We start from the raw sequence: 12,424 nt of genomic DNA on the forward strand, positions 1-12,424 counted from the left end.
GGGGCGCTGCAGAGAGAGGAACGCCGCGAGCGCTCCGGGGAGGAGCAGGGACCCGGAGCGCTCGGCGTAACAGTACCCCCCCCCTTAGGTCTCCCCCTCTTTTTGTCGGGATGTTTCTTCATCCGGGATGAGGCCTGTATGAGGGATTTTTGAGTCTCTTTCCAGATGGTGGAGAAGTCCCGGGAAACCTCATCAACAGTGGGCAAACCAGAAGGCGTGGGAGTGGGGAGGGGGGGAAGAGGGTGAAGCTGGGCACGGGGCAAAGTGTTACCAGGACGGGGGCTATGAGTAGAAGACACAGCATGGTCCTGATAGGCCTTGGGGAGACCAGGTAAAGGAGGAGACACTGAGGTTTGACTGACGGGACTGGGAGCAGACGTGAGGCATTTTTTATGGCAAGAAGCACCCCAGCTCTTGATCTCCCCGGTGGTCCAATCAAGGGTAGGAGAGTGGTGTTGGAGCCATGGCAGACCAAGGAGGACTTCAGAGGTGCAGTTGGGCAAAACAAAAAGTTCAATTTTTTCGTGATGCCGTCCAATACTCATGAGCAGGGGTTCTGTGCGGTAACGCACAGTGCAGTCCAATTTCACTCCGTTGACCGAGGAAATGTAGAGCGGCTTGACGAGACGGGTCACCGGGATGCAGAACTTATTCACCAAAGAGGCCAGAATAAAATTTCCAGAAGAACCAGAGTCCAAGAAGGCCGCGGCTGAGAAGGAGGAGTTGGCAGAAGGAGAAATCCGCACGGGCACAGTGAGACGTGGAGAAGCAGACTTCGTACCAAGAGACGCCACACCCACGTGAGCTGGGTGCGTGCGTGCGTTTCCCAAACGTGGAGGGCAAATAGGGCAATCCACCAAGAAGTGTTCGGTACTAGCGCAGTACAGACATAAATTGTTATCCCTACGGCGAGTCCTCTCTTCATGGTTCAGGCGAGACCGATCCACTTGCATAGCCTCCTTGGCGGGAGGCACAGGGGTAGATTGCAAAGAATACTGTGAGAGAGGTGCCCAGAGATCAAGGTCTTTTTCCTGGCAGAGCTCCTGGTGTCTCTCAGAAAAACGCATGTCAATGCGGGTGGCCAAATGGATAAGTTCTTGCAGGTTGGCAGGAATCTCTCGTGCGGCCAGCACATCCTTGATGTTACTGGATAGGCCTTTTTTAAAGGTCGCGCAGAGAGCCTCGTTATTCCAAGATAATTCGGAAGCGAGAGTACGAAATTGGATGGCGTACTCGCCTACTGAAGAATTACCCTGGACCAGGTTCAGCAGGGCAGTCTCAGCAGAAGAAGTTTGGGCTGGTTCCTCGAAGACACTACGGACTTCAGCGAAGAAGGACTGGACAGTGGCTGTGGCAGGATCATTGCGGTCCCAGAGCGGTGTGGCCCAAGACAAAGCCTTTCCAGACAGAAGACTCACTACGAACGCCACCTTAGACCTTTCTGTAGGAAATTGGTCCAACAACATCTCCATATGTAGGGAACATTGAGACAAGAAGCCACGGCAGAGTCGGGAGTCCCCATCAAATTTGTCCGGCAGGGACAAGCGGAGGCTAGGAGCGGCCAATCGCTGCGGAGGAGGTGCAGGAGCTGGCGGAGGAGATGGTTGCTGCTGTAGCAGTGGAAGAAGTTGCTGTAACGTGGCGGTCAACTGCGACAGCTGCTGTCCTTGTTGGGCAATTTGCTGCGATTGCTGGGCGACCACCGTGGGTAGGTCAGCGAGACTTGGCAGCAGCACCTCAGCGGGATCCATGGCCGGATCTACTGTTAGGATTCGGCTAGCTGGATGTGGATCCTCTGTGTCAGCGAGGGATTGGCGCGGACCGTGTTGGTGGACCGGTTCTAGGGATGCTACTGGTTTTCACCAGAGCCCGCCGCAAAGCGGGATGGTCTTGCTGCAGCAGTAGCAACCAGGTCGTATCCACCGGCAATGGCTCAACCTCGCTGACTGCTGAGAAGGCGTGGGACAGAAGGACTAGGCAGAGGCAAGGTCAGACGTAGCAGAAGGTCGGGGCAGGCGGCAAGGTTCGTAGTCAAAGAGGATAGCAGGAGATCTGGAACAGAGGCTTTGGACAACACTAAACGCTTTCACTGGCACAATGCAACAAGATCCGGCAAGGAAGTGCAGGGGAAGTGAGGTAATATGGACAGGGATCAGGTGGAAGCTAATTAGGCTGATTGGGCCAGGCACCAATCACTGGTGCACTGGCCCTTTAAATCTTAGAGAGCTGGCGCGCGCGCGCCCTAAGGAGCGGAGCCGCTCGCGCCAGGACGTGACAGCCAGGGACCGGGACAGGTGAGTGACTTGGGATGCGATTCGCGAGCGGGCGCATCCCGCTATGCGAATCGCATCCCCGCCGGCAATGTCAGTGCAGCGCTCCCGGTCAGCAGGTCTGACCGGGGCGCTGCAGAGAGAGGAACGCCGCGAGCGCTCCGGGGAGGAGCAGGGACCCGGAGCGCTCGGTGTAACATCCCTGCATGCCCTGATAGCAAATAGATGTCAGGGCAAACTGGTAGTTGTAGTGGTGAAACAGCTGGATGCACCCTGTATAGGTGAACTAAGGGTGGAAGTCGGCCCCCCCAGCAGGCATCAGTGTCATTGCGCCTGCTGGGGAAATCATCCTGGTAAGTGAGCACACTACCAGGCAGACAAAAAGGCATTTTTAATATAGTAAAAAAATAGATGGGCAATAGGCAGGGACAGAAAAAAAAAAAAAAGGATCTAAGTATATCGTTAATCACTTTGATAATTTGGGACGGTACAAAAAATGATTTTGAAGAGTTTGTCAGATATCTAAACAATAATGATATGAACATGTATGTTTATACATGAATATGAGGGAAAATCTCTAAATTTTTGGGATGTCACACTTAATATTGCCAAACAATCTAAAAACTGCTGGCTATAGAAAAATGAACCTCCTTTTTCACAGGAGGTATTTTAAATTGATGATGGATCCAGCATGTCACCCAGTCAGAGGCTTTATGCCCAGCAGAGGTGAGTGATATGAGTGTTAGGCTCAGAATGAGTGTTAGGGTCCCATCCGAAAGGTGGCAATCTCCATGTGGTGGATGGGGGACACGATTTGATCAAAAAGTGCGCTAAGAGGCTACATTTTTTTTTACCAAGAGTACTGCTGCAACCTTCTTTTTTTACCAAAAATTTGTATAAATTAGTGCACAAGAACCAAGAAGAAATGATAATAAAACATGATTGTACTTTGTAAGGTATCAAGTTAAAAAACAAACTTAAAGCATAATGAATACACGGACATCACTATAAGACACTGGAATACTATAGTTAGATAGGTATGGATCAATGGATACACTGAAAATAGCAGCAGAAAAAAGGATAACATATAGTTATCACTAACAATGTCTGAACATACACAAGGGGGACCACAGAACAGTAAACTGCTAAGCAGAAATGAATAAGTATAAACAAGAATGCAGTATAAAAAAGAGCCCAGAGTGTATTAAGGATGCCAGACCATACCTACCAACCCCAACGATCGTTTCACTTTCTATAATGCTTCCACGTGGTGGATGGGGGACACGTTTTGATCGAAAAGTGCGCCTTCATTTTTGACCAAGAGTGCTGCTGCAACCTTCTTTTTTTGTATGGCTATAGAAAACTATAGCAAAAATGTTTTGTTACATTATATAGTTCTCATCCTTTCAATATAAAAAATAACATTCCTTATTCACAGTTTATTAGATTAAAAAGGATTAATAGTGATAATACTCAATATTACATAGAAGCAGAAGAATTGAAACATCGATTACAGGAGAGAAAGTATACTTAATCTGTTATTAAAAAAGCGTTTTTAAGAGCAGAACAGAGAGATAGAAAAATAAGCTTCTGGTCCCAAATAGGTTTAAAAGAAAATGGAAAAAAAGAGATAAAACATTTTTTTTTTCTTTTGATAATAGACCAATGAACAGAATAACAAAGAATGCCATTTATTCTAATTGGTACATGTTAGAACAAGATCCGCTACTTAATGATATAGCTAAAAACAAACCTATAGTAACTTTCAGAAAAAAATAAAACTATCCATGATTATATTAAAAATAAAAAAATAAACATTAAAAACATACACTGAATCCAATTGGCTCAAAAAAATGTACCAGTTAGTAATTTTCCATGTGGGCATTGCAATTATTGTAAATACATTCTTTAAAAAAGTACACCCAATTAGGCAGTTACACAGTTAAAATTAATCTATCTCTTGTAGATCCAACTTTATAGTCTATTGCTTGATTTGCACCTGCAGTTATTTTTCTATAAGAAAAACAAAAAGAACACCTATATTCTCTACGAACAAAAATAGGTGCTACTCGATTTATTACTCACATAGATAATCATCACGATGGAAAAATTTAAGATATTCGTTTTGCAGGCTTAAAACACATTCCACAACAACCGCAAGGTGTGGACAGACATATAAAATTGCTACAATGCGAAGCAAAATGGGTCATGAAACTAAAAGCGCTGGGCCCCTTAGGTCTGAATGAAAGAAATGATTTCAGCTGGTTTCTATAAAATAGCAGGCTAATTTGTTATGATCTTTATTGGTTTTATTATGTATATATACTTTGCGAGCTATGTATTCATGTTGGTAAAGGGTCACTCCTCCCCCTTTTCCCTGATGATGCGTCATTGACGCCAAACCGCGCTGTCGTTCTTCTAAATACGCTCCGACTGCCGGCTGGTAGCTGCCTTCCCTCCCTGCATCTGGGTGAACTTCATCTGTTCATGGGCATTGCTTGATTTCTGTCTGAACATGTTTGGTACATGAACATTACTTCAATAAAGTTCGAATTTCATATGTCTTACATGGTGAGTGCACACATGCTTTTTTCCTTCTTTGGATATCACCAACAGGAAAGTTGAGGTAAAAGAAGTTTTTTGGGGATTTTTACCTTTAACCCCTTAAGGACTTAGGGGGAGATTTATCAAAACCTGTGAAGAGGAAAACTTGCTCAGTTGCCCATAGCAACCAATCAGATTGCTTCTTTCAGTTTTCACAGGCCTTCATAAAAATGAAAGAAGCAAGCTGATTGGTTGCTATGGGCAACTGGGCAAGTTTTCCTCTGCACAGGTTTTGATAAATCTCCCCCTTAGCCCTTTTTCACCTTAAGGACTTGGCCGTTTTTTGCAATTCTGACCACTGTCACTTTAAACATTAATAACTCTGGAATGCTTTTACTTATCATTCTGATTCTGAGACAGTTTTTTCGTGACATATTCTACTTTAACATAGTGGTAAAATGTATGGTAACTTGCATCTTTTCTTGGTGAAAAAGCCCAAAATTTGATGAAAAAAAATGAAAATTTTTCATTTTTCTAACTTTGAAGCTCTCTGCTTGTAAGGAAAATGGATATTCAAAATAATTTTTTTTGTTCACATATACAATATGTCTACTTTATGCTTGCATCATAAAATTTATGAGTTTTTACTTTTGGAAGACACCAGAGGGCTTCAAAGTTCAGCAGCAATTTTCCAATTTTTCACAAAATTTTCAAACTCAATATATTTCAGGGACCAGTTCAGTTTTGAAGTGGATTTGAAGGGTCTTCATATTAGAAATACCCCATAAATGACCGCATTATAAAAACTACACCTCCCAAAGTATTCAAAATGACATTCAGTCAGTGTTTTAACCCTTTAGGTGTTTCACAGGAATAGCAGCAAAGTGAAGGAGAAAATTCAAAATCTTTATTTTTTACACTCGCATGTTCTTGTAGACCCAATTTGAATTTTTACAAGGGGTAAAAGGAGAATATTTTTACTTGTATTTGTAGCCCAATTTCTCTCGAGTAAGCACATACCTCATATGTCTATGTAAAGTGTTCGGCGGGCACAGTAGAGGGCTCAGAAGGGAAGGAGCGACAAGGGGATTTTGGAGAGAACATTTTTCTGAAATGGTTTTTGGGGGGCATGTCACCTTTAGGAAGCCCCTAGTGTGTCAAAACAGCAAAAAAACACACGGCTTACCATTTTGGAAACTAGACCCCTCGGGGAATGTAACATGGGATAAAGTGAGCCTTAATACCCCACAAGTGTTTCATGACTTTTGCAAATGTAAAAAAAAAAAATCATTTTACCTAAAATGCTTGTTTTCCCAAAAATTTTACATTTTTAAAAAGGGTAAAAGCAGAAATGACCCCCCAAAATTTGAAGCCCAATTTCTCCTGATTCAGAAAACACCCCATATGGGGGTGAAAAGTGCTATGCTGGTGCACTACAGGTCTCAGAAGAGGAGTAGTCACATTTGGCTGTTGGGAAGCAAATTTTGCTCTGGGGGAATGCCGCATTTAGGAAGCCCTTATGGTGCCAGGACAGCAAAAAAAATACCCACATGGCATAGCATTCTGGAAACTTAACCCCTTGGGGAACATAACAAGGGGTAAAGTGAACCTTAATACCCCACAGGGATTTCACAACTTTGCATATGTGAAAGAAAAAAAAATTTACCTAAAATGCGTGGTTTCCCAAAAATTTTACATTTTTACAAAAGGGTTAAAGCAGAAAATACCCCCTAAATTTGAAGCCCAATTTCTCCCAATTCAGAAACCTCATATGGGGGTGAAAAGTGCTCTGCTGGCGCACTACAGGTCTCAGAAGAGAAGGAGTCACATTTGGCATTTTTGGAAGCAAATTTTGCTCTGGGGGCATGCCGCATTTAGGAAGCCCCTATGGTGCCAGAACAGCAGAAAAAAAAACACATGGCATACCATTTTGGAAACTAGACCCCTTGGGGAACGTAACAAGGGGTAAAGTGAACCTTTATACCCCACAGGGGCTTCACGACTTTTGCATATTTAAAAAAAATAAAAAAAAGAAGGCATCCCCTCTGTGTGAGCTGCATCTGCATTTACACAGAGAAGACGTGACCTCTGCCCCCACGCAGCACGCAGTACAACCGCCAGAGGGGGTTACCTGGCTACCTACCTACCTGCCCTTTTACTGTGCAGGACACCAAGGAGGGCATTATTACAGTTTGTGGGCCTATAGATGGAAAGATTGTGTAGAGGAGGGCACTAAATATATGTAGAGTCTGACATGTTTTTCCTGCAGATGCTAAGAGATCCACATGGCGGTCTTATCCGGACAGAGAAGAAAAGGAAAGACGACGCTGATCAGAAAAGACGTAATTGTGAGTCCCAAAATGTAACTGTAATCACTTATATGGTATACACATCCTCTGTACAGCTGATATCTACCGCCATATGGTCCTGTATATAATCACTTATATTGTATACAGATCCTTTATAGTATACTGGTCTGTGTATAGTGGTTTTATTCAGTACAGTATGGCGGTATTATCCAATTATTGTGTGGTGGTATATATTGTATACCAGTATTATTGGTCATGGAAATTTACCTATGTTAAAGTGTTTCTTACAAATATAAATTTTTATTTATTGTGTGTGGGATTTGGCAGAAGATTGACGAGCTGCAGAGCCTAGCAGGGGCCCTTGCCTTTTTTTTGGTCCGGGGGCCCCGAGTGTTGTCAGTCCAGTGTAATTAAGGGGGGGTGTGTGTGTGTGTGTGTGGGGGGGTGCCAAACAAAGGGTCCGCCCCGAGTGCCAAATGCTCTAGGTCCGCCCCTGCCCCTATGGTGCCAGGACAGCAAAAAAAAAAAAAAAAACACATGGCGTACCATTTTGGAAACTAGACCCCTTGGGGACCGTAACAAGGGGTAAAGTGAACCTTAATACCCCACAGGGGTTTCACGACTTTTGCAAATGTAAAAAAAAAATTTTTTTACCTAAAATGCTTGGTTTCCCAAAAATTTTACATTTTTACAAAGGGTTAAAGCAGAAAATACCCCCCAAAATTTGAAGCCCAATTTCTCCCGATTCAGAAAACACTCCATATGGGGGTGAAAAGTGCTCTGCTGGCGCACTACAGGTCTCAGAAGAGAAGGAGTCACATTTGGCTTTTTGGAAGCAAATTTTGCTCTGGGGGCATGCCGCATTTAGGAAGCCCCTATGGTGCCAGGACAGCAAAAAAAAACACATGGCATACCATTTTGGAAACTAGACCCCTTGGGGAACGTAACAAGGGGTAAAGTGAACCTTAATACCCCACAGGGGTTTCACGACTTTTGCATATGTAAAAAAAAAAAAATTACCTAAAATGCTTGGTTTCCCAAAAATTTTACATTTTTACAAAGGGTTAAAGCAGGAAATACCCACCAAAATTTGAAGCCCAATTTCTCCTGATTCAGAAAACACCCCATATGGGGGTGAAAAGTGCTCTGCTGGCGCACTACAGGTCTCAGAAGAGAAGGAGTCCCATTTGGCTTTTTGGAAGCAAATTTTGCTCTGGGGGCATGCCGCATTTAGGAAGCCCCTATGGTGCCAGGACAGCAAAAAAAAAAAACACATGGCATACCATTTTGGAAACTAGACCCCTTGGGGAACGTTACAAGGGGTAAAGTGAACCTTAATACCCCACAGGGGTTTCACGACTTTTGTATATGTAAAAAAAAAAAAATGTTACCTAAAATGCTTGGTTTCCCAAAAATGTTACATTTTTACAAAGGGTTAAAGCAGAAAATACCCCCCAAAATTTGAAGCCCAATTTCTCCCGATTCAGAAAACACCCCATATGGGGGTGAAAAGGGCTCTGCTGGCGCACTACAGGTCTCAGAGGTAAAGGAGTCACATTTGGCTTTTTGGAAACAAATTTTGCTCTGGGGGCATGCCGCATTTAGGAAGCCCCTATGGTGCCAGGACAGCAAAAAAAAAACACATGGCATACCATTTTGGAAACTAGACCCCTTGGGGAACGTAACAAGGGGTAAAGTGAACCTTAATACCCCACAGGGGTTTCACGACTTTTGCATATGTAAAAAAAAAAAAAATTACCTAAAATGCTTGGTTTCCCAAAAATTTTAAATTTTTACAAAGGGTTAAAGCAGGAAATACCCACCAAAATTTGAAGCCCAATTTCTCCTGATTCAGAAAACACCCCATATGGGGGGTGAAAAGTGCTCTGCTGGCGCACTACAGGTCTCAGAAGAGAAGGAGTCCCATTTGGCTTTTTGGAAGCAAATTTTGCTCTGGGGGCATGCCGCATTTAGGAAGCCCCTATGGTGCCAGGACAACAAAAAAAAACACATGGCATACCATTTTGGAAACTAGACCCCTTGGGGAATGTAACAAGGGGTAAAGTGAACCTTAATACCCCACAGGGGTTTCACGACTTTTGCATATGTAAAAAATAAAAAATAATTTTTACCTAAAATGCTTGGTTTCCCAAAAATTTAACATTTTTACAAAGGGTTAAAGCAGAAAATACCCCCCAAAATTTGAAGCCCAATTTCTCCCGATTCAGAAGCCTCATATGGGGGTGAAAAGTGCTCGGCTGGCGCACTACAGGTCTCAGAGGTAAAGGAGTCACATTTGGCTTTTTGGAAGGAAATTTTGCTCTGGGGGCATGCCGCATTTAGGAAGCCCCTATGGTGCCAGGACAGCGGAAAAAAAGGCATGGCATACCATTTTGGAAACTAGACCCCTTGGGGAACGTTACAAGGGGTAAAGTGAACTTTAATACCCCACAGGGGTTTCACGACTTTTGCATATATAAAAAAATTATAATATTTCTACCTAAAATGCTTGGTTTCCCAAAAATGTTACATTTTTACAAAGGGTTAAAGCAGAAAATACCCCCCAAAATTTGAAGCCCAATTTCTTCCGATTCAGAAAACACCCCATATGGGGGTGAAAAGTGCTCGGCTGGCGCACTACAGGTCTCAGAAGAAAAGGAGTCACATTTGGCTTTTTGGAAGGAAATTTTGCTCTGGGGGCATGCCGCATTTAGGAAGCCCCTATGGTGCCAGGACAGCAAAAAAGAAAAACACATGGTGTACCATTTTGGAAACTAGACCCCTTGGGGAACGTAACAAGGGGTAAAGTGAACCTTAATACCCCACAGGGGTTTCACGACTTTTGCATATGTAAAAAAAATTATAATAATTTTTACCTAATATGCTTTGTTTCCCCCAAATTTTACATTTTTACAAAAGGTTAAAGCAGAAAATACCCCCCCAAAATTTGAACGCTAATTTCTCCCGATTCAGAAAACACCCCATATGGGGGTGAAAAGTGCTCGGCTGGCGCACTACAGTTCTCAGAAGAAAAGGAGTCACATTTGGCTTTTTGGAAGCAAATTTTGCTCTGGGGGCATGCCGCATTTAGGAAGCCCCTATGGTGCCAGGACAGCAAAAAAAAAAACACATGGCATACCATTTTGTAAACTACACCCCTTGGGGAAGGTAATATGGGGTAAAGTGAACCTTAATACCCCACAGGGGTTTCCCGACTTTTGAATATGTAAAAAAAAAAATTTTTTTACCTAAAATGCTTGGTTTCCCAAAAACTTCACATTTTTACAAAGGGTTAAAGCAGAAAATACCCCAGAAAATTTGAAGCACAATTTCTCCCAATTCAGAAACCTCATATGGGGGTGAAAAGTGCTCTGCTGGCGCACTACAGGTCTCAGAAGAGAAGGAGTCACATTTGGCATTTTTGGAAGCAAATTTTGCTCTGGGGGCATGCCGCATTTAGGAAGCCCCTATGGTGCCAGGACAGCAAAAAAAAAAAAAAAACACATGGCATACCATTTTGTAAACTAGACCCCTTGGGGAACATAACAAGGGGTAAAGTGAACCTTAATACCCCACAGGGATTTCACGACTTTTGCATATGTAAAAAAAAAGAAATGTTTACCTAAAATGCTTTGTTTCCCAAAAATTTTACATTTTTACAAAGGGTTAAAGCAGAAAATACCCACCAAAATTTGAACCCTAATTTCTCCCGATTTAGAAAACACTCCATATGGGGGTGAAAAGTGCTCTGCTGGTGCACTACAGGTCTCAGAAGAAAAGGAGTCACATTTGGCTATTTGGAAGCATATTTTGCTCTGGGGGCATGCCGCATTTAGGAAGCCCCTATGGTGCCAAGACAGCAAAAAAAAAAAAATCACATGGCATACCATTTTGGAAACTAGACCCCTTGGGGAACGTAACAAGGGGTAAAGTGAACCTTAATACCCCACAGGGGTTTCACGACTTTTGCATATGTAAAAAAAATAATAATAATTTTTACCTAATATGCTTTGTTTCCCCCAAATTTTACATTTTTACAAAAGGTTAAAGCAGAAAATACCCCCCCAAAATTTGAACCCTAATTTCTCCCGATTCAGAAAACACCCCATATGGGGGTGAAAAGTGCTCGGCTGGCGCACTACAGGTCTCAGAAGAAAAGGAGTCACATTTGGCTTTTTGGAAGCAAATTTTGCTCTGGGGGCATGCCGCATTTAGGAAGCCCCTATGGTGCCAGGACAGCAAAAAAAAACACATGGCATACCATTTTGTAAACTACACCCCTTGGGGAACGTAACAAGGGGTAAAGGGAACCTTAATACCCCACAGGGGTTTCACGACTTTTGCATATGTAAAAAAAAAAAAAAATTACCTAAAATGCTTGGTTTCCCAAAAATTTCACATTTTTACAAAGGGTTAAAGCAGAAAATACCCCCCAAAATTTGAAGCCCAATTTCTCCTGATTCAGAAAACACCCCATATGGGGGTGAAAAGTGCTCTGCTGGCGCACTACAGGTCTCAGAAGAGAAGGAGTCACATTTGGCTTTTTGAAAGCAAATTTTGCTCTGGGGGCATGCCGCATTTAGGAAGCCCCTATGGTGCCAGGACAGCAAAAAAAAACACATGGCGTACCATTTTGGAAACTAGACCCCTTTGGGAACTTAACAAGGGGTAAAGTGAACCTTAATACCCCACAGGGGTTTCACGACTTTTGCATATGTAAAAAAAAATAATTTTTACCTAAAATGCTTGGTTTCCCAAAAATTTTACATTTTTACAAAGGGTTAAAGCAGAAAATCGCCCCCAAAATTTGAAGCACAATTTCTCCCGATTCAGAAAACACCCCATATGGGGGTGAAAAGGGCTCTGCTGGCGCACTACAGGTCTCAGAGGTAAAGGAGTCACATTTGGCTTTTTGGAAACAATTTTGCTCTGGGGGCATGCCGCATTTAGGAAGCCCCTATGGTGCCAAGACAGCAAAAAAAAAAAACACGTGGCATACCATTTTGGAAACTAGACCCCTTGGGGAACGTAACAAGGGGTAAAGTGAACCTTAATACCCCACAGGGGTTTCACGACTTTTGCGTATGTAAAAAAAATAATAATAATTTTTACCTAATATGCTTTGTTTCCCCCAAATTTTACATTTTTACAAAAGGTTAAAGCAGAAAATACCCCCCCAAAATTTGAACCCTAATTTCTCCCGATTCAGAAAACACCCCATATGGGGGTGAAAAGTGCTCGGCTGGCGCACTACAGTTCTCAGAAGAAAAGGAGTCACATTTGGCTTTTTGGAAGCAAATT

The sequence above is a fragment of the Hyla sarda genome, chromosome 1 (genome assembly GCF_029499605.1).
Source record: "Hyla sarda isolate aHylSar1 chromosome 1, aHylSar1.hap1, whole genome shotgun sequence".
NCBI classification, from domain to species: domain Eukaryota; kingdom Metazoa; phylum Chordata; class Amphibia; order Anura; family Hylidae; genus Hyla; species Hyla sarda.